The 15,174-nt window shown below is 28.1% G+C and overlaps 1 protein-coding gene across 2 annotated transcripts in view; it reads left to right on the top strand.

Annotated features, from left to right (window-relative positions):
* The first annotated feature begins 630 nt into the window (after positions 1-630).
* LOC123294541 (KH domain-containing protein akap-1) overlaps positions 631-15,174 on the top strand; it is a 43,994-nt gene continuing 29,450 nt past the window's right edge. For both annotated transcript variants that reach the window (XM_044875603.1, XM_044875602.1), the window contains exon 1: positions 631-847. The gene's annotated coding sequence lies outside the window, so the exon portion shown is untranslated. The remainder of the gene's footprint in view (positions 848-15,174) is intronic.

Raw genomic sequence — 15,174 nt, 5'->3', positions numbered from 1 at the left:
CTATCTCTAATGGTTTACATGATGGTTCTTACGGATCCAAGAGCCAATAAGAAAACAAAACTAACTTATTACGCCCTGAGCAAACCCCTTGCAAAAATAAAATGATTGACCAATCACTAAAAATGTGAAATACTAATTAATTTGACACTATTTCCTACAATTCAACGAATTTTCTAGAAAATTTTAACTAAAAATTGTAATGTCGTTTACGTGAATGTTCTGTTTTTAATTTTTAGAACAGATTATTCTAAAACTAGCCAGAAGATTTTTTTTTGAATGAAAAAGTGTTACACATTTGTCATGCATTTTATGTTTAATGGGGGATGGGGCTATGTGACTGGCAAACATTGTTTAATGGTGTTTAATTTAATCAGTAGGTATTCCAAAATAATCACATGCATTTCATAATAATAGCCGGATTTTGGCTGCGTTCAATATTAAATAAATACTACGATAAAAAATATTAAAATGGCTACGTTTATGTTGATTATAAATGGATACGTTCAATTTTGTTGATTATTTCAATCAAAATACTTCCATATTTAAGTTAAAGGTGTCACTAGCCACATATATTTTTGTGTATTATAAAATTAAACTTCACTTATGTTTCAACCGAAAAAGGTTGTGTGATCACAGTGTATCTACTGAGTGCAAATAATTGCGCATGTGGCTGCCTCTACCGGCCATATTGGTTTTTGGTAGCGACGAAAACATTGTGAGCACGTGGAAAGCCGCATATTTTTTTAAAAATTCGCTATTATTTATATGTTAAAGTGGTCATTTTTGTGAAATTTGTGTAATTTTTTGTTTATATTGCATCAGTGAAAATAATCTTTCTATATTTAAAGTAAGTTTAATATTTATTTATTACTCTGTTATACTTTAATAAATTTATATCAAACCGGTGATCTAACATTCTCTTAATTTCACATATTGGTTTCATATTATTTATTAAATCCATAATTTATTTGATTCGATATTTATTATATTATTAAATTATTTTTGAATTAACATCCTATAATAGTTAAATTTAATATGAACGTTGTTGACAATTTTCGTGTCAATTTTTCATTCATGGTATTTGGTTAATAAGGTAAATAATAATAATAAACATTGCAAAATGTTATTTACAATCTGTTCATCAACCCAAGTTCAAATTTAATTTTTATTTCGCATTTAAGTTTTTTTTGTAAATTATTTTTGGATAAAGAGAAAGTTTAATTAGTTCTAAGTAATTTTTGTATGTAAGCAATTTTTAAAAAATTCTTCCAAGCTGGCATTTTATTTATTTAAATATATCAATGTTTTATTTAAAATTATAAATAATTGTTAATTCTGATAAAAACAATTAAAATATCATAAATTCTTCGTTCTTATCACACAATATTGTATTGACAACTCCATTGATATCACCAAATCAAAAGTCGACAATTATTTATTCGCTACAGTTATTAATTTTAATTTGCAAATAATATTTGTGCTGTTGTATATTTAAATTTGTACAAGACCTTGTTTTATTTAAAAATGCGATTTAACATATACAACAGCAATCCTATCTATACTTTCTCTAAAAAAGAGTTTTTGCAAGCCTCGAATTTATAAGAAATTCGCTTTTAGGTTTTAGGGTAGTATTATTCGACCTTCTACAATCCCGAAGGTGTAATTATTATTATTTTTTCAATAGTAAAATGATTTAGAATTTGAAATTGTATATTTTTTTGTTCATGATCAAAAAATGAATTTGCGAAACTTTAATAATACTCAACGTTGTGCAATATAATTGGCTACTAAAGTTCCAACTTAAGGAGTAAAAATTAATGTTCCAAATATAGTCAAATCTGGATGAATGAGACTTGGATTAGCGAGAAGACTGCACAAGTGTGAAATAGGAACCGATATTAGAGAAATTCGCCCGTCTCTCGTGGGTCTATTTGGGACTGATGGTTGTCAATATTGCATTTTTTTTTTCCAAAATAAGAAAGAGTCTTACAAGTTGGGAGCCTTTGATGTTGCCCTTGAAAGGAAACTTCACAGATGAAATACAATGTACTTTTCATGGGAATGTACATTCGAGTATCCAACCAGCTGTTTCCGATATGGAGTGAATAGACGTAATCGAAACCGTATATTTCGAAAACGAAAAGTCTAGAGGCGAGACCAAAAAAAATCGTACCATTTGTTTGTGTAATAATTATATATTATCTCGATGGTAACGAAATAAAGTGTAACAAAAAAACGACACATATGTATTAATAATTAAAACCGTACAATTAATTGATTCTGATCTTCGGTAACTTCTGATTATTGTTCGTAGATGGTGTTTCATATAAAATTTTAAAAACATGATTATAAAATTGATTTGTTTACATTTTTATAAAAATAATAAGAAATCTATATGTTAAAAAGCGTCCTTAAATAAATAAATTAAAAATAATTATTTCTTCATTGTGCTTGTTATTTAATAATACATAATTTATAACGAAAGGAACATAGTTCCTACCGGGTATCCCACAACACAATTCGTTTTTCTAGCATTAAGAAAATGCATTTAATGTTTCTAAAAGTAGTTAATGCTATCGATTTAAAAATTGTTACATCTATCTAATATGGTAATGACTCCTATTTTGTGTAAAACTCATACATGCTTCAGTGTTTTTGGAAATACGATTACCATTCTACTTCAAAACAATCTATATCCTTGATTTTGTTAATTAAGCCAAGTAAGTAAGCAAGTCAAACATTGCCTATCATATATATTCGAACTTGTTATGTAATACTGTATATCAAATATCTAACACATACAATTTACAATTGAATACCTGTCGATTTTATTGTTTTATTTATTTACTTAAAAAAAACCATAAACCGAGTGACCATGAATAATTTTCTACACAATCATCTTGTTAATTTATTGTTTGGGAGACCATATTTTGGGATAATAATAAGCATTGAGTTAATATTTCATGAGCGGCTTCGGTGCGACCAGATTCCAAACTTTTTTTATCTTTGAAACTTCTTGTGAGTGGTATGTTCTCTTTCACGTATCTTGGGCTTATCGCCCCGAAAGAAATTCTTTAGTCTCTAGGACTATTATACCATGTATATATGAAATATGCATAGTATATTAAGTTTAGTCCCAAGTTTGTAAGGCTTAAAAATAATGATGCTACGAAAAAAATTTTGTCATAGGTGTTCATAAAATCACCTAATTAGTCCATTTCCGGCTGTCCGTCTGTCCGTCCGTCTGTGGACACGATAACTCAAAAACGAAAAAAGATATCGAGCTGAAATTTTTACAGCGTACTCAGGAAGTAAAAAGTGAGGTCAAGTTCGTAAATGAGCATCATAGGTCAATTGGGTCTTGGGTCCGTAGGACCCATCTTGTAAACCGTTAGAGATAGAACAAAAGTTTGAATGTAAAAAATGTTCCTTATCAAAAATTAAACAACTTTTGTTTGAAACATTTTTTCGTAAACATTACTGTTTACCCGTGAGGGCGCCAATTAGGCGGAAATTTTATAATATGTACTATATTTGATTATCTGTTATGTATGTGTCACATGTTTGTATGTGTAATGTGATAAAGAAATCAACACTGACTATGCATGGTATTTCAACAATTAACTCAGTCAATTGTTTGTTTTCACTTATTTTTATCTGTGTTTTCCAGGTTTAAAAAGTACTGAAATATTTTTTTAAATTGGAAAATTATGATGTTATAACCTTTACTACATTTGTCACTTATCCACCTTTTGTTCACAATTTCACCGATTTTATTATTTTGGCGCAGAACCCTAATTTTAGGTCAAAAATTTCCTTATTTGGTATAGGTGCATACAAAAACAAATTAAACGCCACATATTATTGCCTAAAAATTTTTTTTTTGGATTAAAAATGTCATTTGATATTTTGAGTGATGATAACCTCAGTAAAGTTTTATATATAATCAATTTACAAACTTTGCCAAAATCATTATTTTGGTATAAATGTAGATAAGGTGAAATTTCTGTCCTTCAAATGAAAATAAATACAAATTTATATAACAAGGTCATATGTTAGCGAAATTTTTAAAAATTTTACAAAAAAATAAATTGGTAATATTTTTTTATAGTTTTAAAGTTTTGAATCAAAGAAGATTACACAAACCTTGACCGCTTATTAAAATTTGTTATATATTTGATAATTTTTTCATAATATTGCAACTATTTCTTAAGTTTTCTTCCTTTCAACAAAAACAACAACGTGGTACCTTCACATGGAGAAAATTGAAATGAATCGTTAAATATAATCTGTCACTATAGTAACGTACATGTTTCTTTCGTATACGTTGTCCTTTTTTTAACCGACTTCAAACAAAAACGGAGGAGGTTTTCAATTCGACTGTATTTTTTTTAAATGTTTGTTACCTCAGAACTTTCGACTAAGTGAACCGATTTTGATAATTCTGTATCTATTTGAAAGCTAGTGTTTCCTGTGTGGTCCCATTTAATTTTGATCGAGTTCTGATAACGGCATCCATGAAAAAATCATAAAAGTCTTAAATTTGCATTAAGTATGCACGACAAGAGGACGAATAACTCAAAATCACGCCAACCGATTTCGATGAAAATAAAAAAAAACTTTAACAAAAAGAAAACCGGCTTCAAAAGAAAAACTTTTCCAAAACAATTTAAAGTGCACTAAAAAGTAAAAAAATAACGATAATATAATGTAGTTAAAATTATTGTTATTTTTGGAGTCGGTGTCAGTTAAGCTAATGTAGCAAAGCACTGTCAGAATTGTTTCTTTGGCTGACACCGACTCCAAAAATAACAATAATTTTAACTACATTATAGAAGTCGGTTTTCTTTTTGTTAAAAGTTCTTTTTATTGTACACATACTACTTTTTTATTTTGCCATTAATTTAGTTTACTCTGCCTCTGTACATAGAACTTTCGATTGAAGTAGTTTGAAATTTGGATTGAAATGAAACCAGTTGAATTTAAGATATTATTCGATTCTTTTATGTATAGAATATAGTCACTCTGTTTTTAAGTAGTTAATGTAGTATGTGCTCTTATTTCACTGCGCCATTTATGAGCATCATTTTGAACCATAAATTAAAAATATCTGCCCGAGCTGCATTATTGTAGCTCGGGTGACTATGTTAAGGTACAAAAACCATAAGGGAGAACTCCCAGTTTATACGTATGCATTCTAAAGCTAAACATGCTTGAAACGTGTTCTAGGGCCGTCCAGGAATATGTTGTTAGTAAAAATTTTTATTTCAAAATTGATGCTTATTGGTGTACGTTCATAAAGACGATATACAAAATACTGATTTCTGATTGATTAATGCTAATGTTTAAATAATACAGGCATTTGAGCAGTGTTGCCAACTTTTCAATTTTTAAGCACACTAAACAGGCGATAGTAAATCACTAAAAAAAAACACTAGACAGCAATGTTATCAGAGTATGTTTCGATTTTTACCACAAAAGTTTCAATAATTACTATAAATTATTTAAAATTTTAAATTATTTGCCTACTAAAGAAAAAGTCAAAACCACTACATTTGAGGCTAAATGCCACCATCTGAGTGGAGTATTGACTTAAATCTAGATTATAATTTTATTTATACATCAATAAAATTGTTAGTAATTTTTCATAATTTTAAATTATAATTATTCTCATTATTTTTCAATAAAACATTAGGTTGTTAATATAAAATAAAATAAATAATTAAAAATTCGATTTAAAAACATTTATACATTCTTTAAAGAATTCGAAACATTCTTAATATATTAATGTTTCGGTTATATAACTTACTTACATTGTAAAAGTTGTTTTTAAGGCCTTTTCAAAGATTTATACCGTGTGATATATTTACATTCCGTTTTAACAGGTGAATGCTAATGAGCAATAAATTTTACGTTTCTATTAAAAATTTACACTTGAAGAATTTGGGGTAGTTTAAGTAAATTTACATATCCTATTTTTCCAAGCTGATTTTGTTAAGACCAATTAATTTATTAAACTTGGCATTTGCTTATTGAATTAATTTATTTGTTAATAAGACGATATATAAATTTTAGAAAGAAACGATGAATATGTATTTCCATTTTATTGCTAAAATACTAACGGAAATACATACTACAAATTTTTGTTTCTCACGATTTCAACCATCTTCTTCTTCGTCCTTTTGAATACAACAATAGAAAATAACAATTGACTGAGTTAAGTTTTGAAATACCATGTATACACAGTGTTGATTACGTAATTGTTTGTTTTCTTTCGTCATGTAAGTAAAGAAAGGTAGCCACTCTTACACACAAAGTAATATATGCTATAAACAAACGTATACATCATATAATTTGGTTTGTAACGTATAAATTTAAAATATATACAATACATGTATACTTGATACAATAAATACATGTATACATACTATATAATGTTCTGACCTAATTTACGACCTCACTGGTAAACAGTGATGTTTGTGAAAAAATGTATCAAATCAAATGAGTTCAGAGTAAATGAACTTTAAGCTGGTTTGCTGGACATTTCCGGCCGTTTCTGAGCCCGCAAACCAAGATAATCTTAAAGTAGACACTGCAAGGAACAAAATAAAAATAAAAAAATCATGTTACGTAATGAGGGAGAAATTTCCTCCCTCATCACACACTTTAAAAGGCTTGCCTGACTCTCCCGGATAAAAAAATTGGTTTGCGTAAATTTTTTCTGAAAGATAATTAAATTTTCTGTAGAATATACTTTAGGCAAACCATTTCACAACATGAGAGACAAACATTTATCGATTTTTTTAATAATTAATTTTTTTTAACATTTTTTCGGCTTTGCAAAACCACGCAAACCTACCGTTTCGAATTCCTATAGTTTTAAACTATCTATTTTCTTTAAAAAAAATATATGCACGTATGAGGGAACTTTTTAGATCGACAGCTCCTGGACTATGAGTGTTTGAGTTATCTTGATGACTGGCGGACACTCAGACAACCGGAAATGGACTAATTAGGGACTAAAATTATATATTTCATACTACTTAACCTTGATATATTTCATATTTACATGGAATAAAAATTTTGATCGGATTTTCCACAATTTTGTCTGAAATAAGATAGACAAGATTTCTACGGTGAACAGATTCGAAAATAATATTGTGCTTGCCTTTCGAAATACATATTAATGTCTAGTATACTTTTTGTATATCAGTGATATCAAAAATTAACTCAAAAATACGGTACGAAATAGAACTTTTAGTCATGGTGGAGGTAATGGGAAGAAGTATATGTGATTATAATAAATATTTGGTGGAAGCGCAAATAATTAACTTTTTTTTATACAAACAATAAAGTATTATTTGTAATTAAGCGTAAAAGAAATAAATTATAAAATTGGTTATATTTATATTGCATTTCCGTTCATAAAAGCTGCTGTTCACTTTAACCAAATACAATATTTAAACGAAAACATTCTGTATAATTTTACCAATAAGTATTAAATAATATTTATACATTTATATCTACAACACATATAGAGTCAGTCGGATGCAGAGAACAGAGAATGGAATTCATTAATATTTTTTGAATTTATAATATTCATTTTACCTTTACAAAACACTCACATATCTTACATATACACAGTTTATAATAAATATCAGAACATGCGCAATACATTAATATTTTTATATACTTGGTGTTGGTATTACAACTCTGTGAGAATGTTGATGTTGAACGACAGCGTGGCGTACATAGACTCCTAAAACCGGCAACTTGTTCTATTTAATCCACGTGGTCAGATTACTGCAAATAGTGAACTTGTTCAGAAGCACTGTTCTAAATAATTTTTTAAAAATAGTTTTGTTTTTATATTTTTTTAATTTATTAATTTAGCCAAAACATTGTTTTATTTTATTGTAGTGATTGTGTTTTGTGTATTACTTTTTTTTGTGATATTGGGTTTTATTTTTTCTGGAATATTCGTTTTTTTTTTTTTGGCAATGGTATGTTCCTTATTTTTACGTTATTTATATTTTAAACCATATGGGGAAGTTATTTCGGATAAAAAATATGGCTTAAAATTAAAAAAATTTATTTGAAAGCTACATTTTAAAAACCGGTTTCTGGTTTAAAAACGTTTTATATATTAACAGATATAATATTTAGTTTATTTTACAATTATAAGTTAAAATATGTTAATTATATAATGTAATTATTGTTTTAATTGCTATACGCTTTACTATTTTGTTTAAAAAAGAGTTATAATCTACTTATTAATTAAAAATTATTTATTTTCGTTCCGTAAACTTGGTTGTTTTATGATATACAATATTTATTATTTTTGTTCGTGTTGAGAAGAAGGATTACAAGAAATCATTCGATAGGAAAAACTTTGTTGTGTTTTATGAAAATGTTTTTATTATTTTGTTATTAATATTTTATCATTTTCTTATTGGAACTTTCGAGAAATATCTTAAGCATATGTTGATGCTACCACGTGCGCATAAAAATATAATAACTTTGTATATAGCAAAACCTCGTTAAATTAAAGTTGAAGAGAAAAGTAAAAATGATATTAATGTATAAATTTGGTACAAAAAATATGGCGAACATATTTAGATGACGTAAGTATGAAAATAATAACTATCGATATATCGACTATTTTATAAATATGGATCCCCTAAAACACATGGATCTTTTTCTCAGGATTAAAAAAACTCATTAAATTTGTACTAGGTGTAATTCAAAAGCCGGCAATTAACCATTGTTTAAAATTGGAACTGCACGCGCTCTGTAGCGGCAAAAAAAGTGCCATATTGTTATCTTTATCGATCATAAAAAATATTTCTTATGTACAGTTATTGAGACAAATTTTTAATGAAAATACAGTAGAACCTCGATAAGTTAAAGTCCAAGGGAAACACAAAATATTTTAAGTTATAGAGGTTTTAAGTTATCAAGGGTCTATGTTAGGTAAAGGTTAATATAGAGGTATGTACATGTTTCTATGTACCCTAGTTAATATAGAGGTATGTACATGTTTCTATGTAGTTACTGAGGGCCTATACAGAGATTATTTATTTAAGTTATAGAGGTTGTGTATTTTAAGTTATAGAGGTTTTGGGCTCTGATGGGAAGGGAACATAGTATTTTTTGAAGTAACAGGTTTTTATGTTACCGAGGTTTAAGTTATCGAGGTTCTACTGTATATACAGGGTGATCTATTTTAATATATTATGGCTAATAGCTCCTTTTGTAGATAATCAATCAAAAAATAACTTGCAGAAATTGAGCGGCTCGTCATACGGCCTTGGGGCCTCATTTTTTTTATTCTACGGTAGACTACTAGAATTAACAATTACATTTATTATTAAAATCAAAACCGTTTTATTACAACCGAGATACGAAAAACTTATTCAAACATTGTATTATGAATAATTCATAAATCTATTTCGACATCAAAAATAAATTTTTGCAAAATTTTTACACTAATTCCCAATTTCTCAACAGAAATGTTTTTAATGTTGATTATAAATGATAGTTATGGTCAATTTTAATAAATTCGTTTTATTAAGCTCGTAACAATATTACGTAAAAACATTGTCCATTTCATGTAAACCGTATTATTTCGAAATTTGATAAGAGATAATCTCCCGCGGTTTTTATACTGTACGATTTTTAAATCGTTGTAAATTTTATTTTCTCATGTATAATGAAATCGATAATGTAAATTATAAAATGAGAAATATGATTTTTGATGTTATCAATCAAAATTTTGGAACATTGGATTTATAATATTAATTTATTTTTCAAGGTTAAATTAAAACAGCGTAACATTTAAAAATAATATATTAATTTCATTTGTTTTTTTGCTTTTATATGTTCAACGTAGCCCAAGTATTATATTTACAATTGTATTTTTTACAAAATAGTTATCAATTGAAACAAAAAATGATTCCATTCAAACAAACATAGTTACACATATATTCGATTTCATTAAAATTGCACCAGTTAAAATATTTTATGTGTACTTATCACATGTAATATCACTTCGAATGTTTTAAACTAGTGCGATTTTAATGACACAGAGAGTGTATAATTCATAGGTTTTGCTTTAGTGTTATAATTTTTAACTATACTTGCACACAATACAATAATTGAAATGAAATTAGAGACTTCCTACACATGCCCAGGTGTTCAACTTACAGATGTATTGTTTGGTTACAATCAGGTAGATTTATCTTTTGAAGTTTTTATTTGAAAATCTTGTAGAGGTATCAAGTTTGTTATCTCTACAAGTTGTTCTCTGTTTTTAGTTTAGCGAATATAGGTATAACAAAAATACAAGCTTGTATTTTTGTTTTTTAACCCAAATTATAAAAATTTTAACATCTGGTAACATAACTTTAAGATGATTAGAATTAGAACATTAGAGTAGAGGCATGGGCAAATGTTACTTAGAGGAGTCTCTCAGGCTTCTGTAACTAAAATACGAGTAAGACCGCGACAACCTAACCGGTGACAAAAAGTTCGAGTAAGATAGAGACAACACTTTTTCTACCTATCTCATTACTATTAGAGAAACTGAGATGGGTAGAAGAGTCGTATACCCGCCTCGCTTCTACCTCTATGAGCAATGCGGGCTTGGGTAAAGAGACGCACAATAAAGTTAGGACAATATTGACTTCGACTTAAAATAACTCGCCCATGCTTGGAATAGACGATGATTTTAATATATAATTCGAGTTAAAAATAAAAATTTTTTTCTTTCCATTAATGACAAAGATGCATTGAAAGTTTTCTTTATTTCCAAACTTACTTTTATCAATCAAGCTAAGAATAATAGAAATTTCGCTTCTTTCTGGTCGACGGTCTATTATCGAAAACAAAATTTCCAAAGCGAGAATGTTAATATCTGATGAAGCTTGCTATTCGTTGTGTGCGTAGTCATGGTAGGGACAATAAAATCGATGCCAGCGCTTCCAGTGAAAAATTTTGGCGTTAAAGGGGCTGTTATTACTAATTTGCAGTTCTTTACATGTTAATGTTATAGAAATGTCAAATTAAAATTATTGTAAAACACGAATTAATTAAACTTAATGCATTAAAAATTGTGAAAATAAGAAATCAAATTTCACAAATATTATTTTTCAAATGTAAATTATCATAATTATTTAAATTTGTGAGACAATAATATTAAATTTTCAATGTAAGTCTTAAATGCAATCCATACAATTATATAATTAAAGTAGTGTATCGTTACCATGGAAACGAAACTCACGCACGGAGCGAATAACTAATATTATATAGATTGATCTACATGATTAAATATTTAAGTTATATAAAAGCTAAAACTACTTGTTTATTTATTTTTTAAATAAATTAATTATATATTAAAATAATAATAATTTCGAAATAATATTTTTAATAATACAAAATTAAGAAACACAATCCGTGTCGAAATCAATCAGTTATACATAAATATATCACAAACGTGTTATCAATATAATTAGTTGATATTATTCTAAACAATTAGAATTGAAAATTATAAAAATCAAAGTAGTTTAATGCATTTTAAATTTTCTAGAGTAAATTTAGTGATCGATTTATTTGAGTAACCTAAGATATTAATAGTGAAACATCAACGTTGAGAATTATAAAAAGTAACATAAACGCGCCCATGCCATGATGATGTAAACAATGATAGATCCCCAGATGACTTTCCACATTTTGGATCGGAAAAAATAGATCCCGAAATATAAATCACAAACACATCTGATATTGATAACTCGTATTTTGATGTAATTACGAATTGATTGAGTTGAGCTTGTCGACTATAGAGTTAGTTGGGTTCTGAAGTTTTTAGCTATGCGTTCAAAAATGGGACACTATTACAGGAAGCTATCTATACACGATTATTTGTATAAAAGCTGGAAGCACTCAATTTAAAATATTTAAGAATCGGAGCGCCTCAAACTTTTACAAATATGCGTGTATAAGTGACTCATAGATAGAATTATTTTCTACTTTTTAGTCCATTAAAAACTTGTCCCTTAAAAAGCACTTTTTATTAAAATTTTTGTCCATGATATTTTAAAAGTTATTCTTTCTGGAAAAAATTACTTTTAATTGTAAAAAAAAAGAAGCTTTCCTACTTTTCTCAATAGGTAAACATTTTTAAAAAATCTTGGGCTAAGTTCAATTCAATTTCTGTGATAACTCAGCTTTTTTTTTATTGAAAAAACTGGTAAAGCCTTCAAGTAAGTTTTTTGCAAAATACAATAATATGGCTATAATCAGTTTTCGTTTGAATGTGTGTTATTTAAAACGAGCATTTTATGTGAATAACCTTGTAACAAAAAATAAGGGTTGTTATTACTACCCTTGTAAATAACCTTCGAGAATATTCTCTTATTTTCATCTCACAACAAAAATATTATTATTTCTGTAGAGTGTAGAGATATAGAAGAAAGAGATGTATGCTTTAATCTGAATCGTATTCAACTATAGAAAAGTATTTTAATTTAAAGATTATTTTGTATTGAGTTTGTGTAAACAATTGTATGCAAAGAAAAGGGCTTTAATAAAAATGACGTTGTTAAGTTGTTGTGTAGATTAAAGTGGTAAAGTACCTCGCACAAATTAGATGTAATCTGCATGTCGGTCAAACTTTTTCAAATTTTGGGGAATGATAGTTTAAGCCATTCTGAATAAAAGTTCTCATGATCACAAGTCATGAAAATGATAGGATTTCAAGTTATCGCTAAATTAAAGTTGGAAAATGTACTCATTTATATAAAAAATTATTGTAATTTAACTGTCTAAAATCATGTAGCTGAAAATATTGATCTTAACACTTCATATTATTGATCCACTGAACTTAATTCTGCTTCTTCTTTGAATCGTTACATATACTTAAAAAAAAAACAAGAATTAAAAAACAACACCCTTACATTAAAAGCCATACTTATGCATGTAGTTATACATATCTGTATACGTATTTGCCTATATTCACATAGGTATATATTATACAAATGAGTACATTTTCCAACTTTAATTTAGCTATAACAAGAAATCCTGTCATTTTCATAACTTGTGGCCATAGGAACTTTTCTTAAGAATGACTTCAACTATCATTTCCCAAAATTTGAAAAAGTTTGACCGAAATGAAGATAACATATAATTTGTGCGAGGACCTTTTCGTTTTGTTTTATAATTTGAATATTTATAGCAAATATTGTTCATTTTTGATTGTGTCGAGCTTTACTTTGTGGAATTCCGATTTTTATACATACATTGCAGCAATATTCGAACAACGTTAAATTTTTAAACATACATCGCCTCTAATGTCCGATCAACCTTAAGAAAACATTGTGTATATTATTGTTAGTAACAAATATACATAACACATCGATTTGGCATAATTCCACTCATATAAAGGTTTTTAAACTAACATAGAGAAACATTGGTTAAATCAAGGTTAAATTTGTATTGAGACGCAAATTTACAACGAATTATATCAATGAACAAGTAACTATAACAACTTTAAATTGGGAGAATTACTCATTTCTATATCAATTCATTTAATATTTTTATGAGGTTCAAATGACATGCATGAGATAAATAAAAAAAATTACTTTAACAAAGTTTATATTTGTAATTTTTTTTGTCGGTCGTCAGTTATCTTAATAATAATATCCGCGTATATAAATTTGCTCTATTGTGCAAAAATTAATTTAAACTCAAAAAAATATCAAAATCCTAAAAAGAAAAATTTTAACTCAATCTACGAAACTTTTTTCGGATCAAGTAAACAAATTTTGGGAAAGTAAGCATGAGGTAGTAACAATTTTTTGCATACTTTTGATTTTTGGTTTGAGTAGAAGACGATAGACCTATCTAGAATATTATCCTTTTTACACCCAGTATACAAAGTCGTAGACGAAGAAACGAAGCACAAAAAATGATTCGATAAAGTTCGAAAAATTTAAGTAGTAAGTGTGATTTGAATGCGGTTTTCTGCATTCGATTCGTTAGATAATCAGAAAATTTTGTTAGCTAGTCTGATTTATAAGAAATTAAAAATATACAATTAGCATAATTAAAATGCATTTTAAATTGACCGTAAGTATCTAATACACAATTCGGTTAACAGTGATGAAAATGATTTCAAACTTGTTACACCTAGGTTTTTGGAGTAGCTGAACACGAATATTGTGACGGAATTGGTCTCAAAGGTATCTGGTGCAACGGCATCCTCTTCGCCTCTTAGAGTTTTCGAGAAATTCGTCATATAATCAGTTCACACTCGTTACTAAGGCGTTTTGGGATCGCTGAACACGAATATCGTGACAGAATTAGTTTCAGAGGTACCTGGTGCAACGGTATCTCCGCCATCTCAAACTGTAACGAGTTTGGATTGATTATATGACGGCGGGAGACGACAAGGATACCGTAGCACCAGGTACCTTTGAGAGCAATTCTTGACTGTCGGGTAAAAACAATCTATTTTTAATATTCTTCAATTTATTTAGGTGTATATCTTAATATATATATATTTCTTGTGTGCGTGTGTATGTAATTGAACTCTTCCTAGACGGCTGGACCGATTTTGATGAAATTTTTTGTGTGTGTTCGTGGAGATTCGAGAATGGTTTAGATTTACAATTTGGTCCAGTACAACTGTTTTTGAGGGCTCCGTACCAAAAAAATGAAATTTCATTAAATGGTGGGAGCGCATATAAATCATATCACATTATGTATACTATGTGTACTATGTATTTTTAATAGTATTCAGGTATTGTCAATAGGCATTTATTAGAGCCATATGCGAGCGCAGCGAGCTCTACTATCAAAGGTCGAAGGTCAGGCCACTCCAATAAATAGGAGTTAAATTGGGGTTTAGCGGGATGGGTTTAGCGGACAGGCTAAACGTGGTATAGGTATTCATGAATTGGAGTTACGTTTTTACTGGACAACGTCCGTCGGGGCCGCTAGTAAACATATAAAACCTAAATATTTACATGATTTAGATGTGTTTATTCTTTTCTATAAAAAAAATAAACATAATAATAGAATTGTGCCAAAAAAATATTAAGAAAAAATCTCCACGTTCACACCTAATGTTATTTTTATACCATGCATATATGTAATATGCAAGGTATACTAAGTTTA

Source organism: Chrysoperla carnea, chromosome 3 (assembly GCF_905475395.1).
Source record: "Chrysoperla carnea chromosome 3, inChrCarn1.1, whole genome shotgun sequence".
Classification (NCBI taxonomy): domain Eukaryota; kingdom Metazoa; phylum Arthropoda; class Insecta; order Neuroptera; family Chrysopidae; genus Chrysoperla; species Chrysoperla carnea.
Note: the sequence above shows the minus strand (reverse complement) of the source record. Positions and strands in the feature narration are given on the sequence as shown.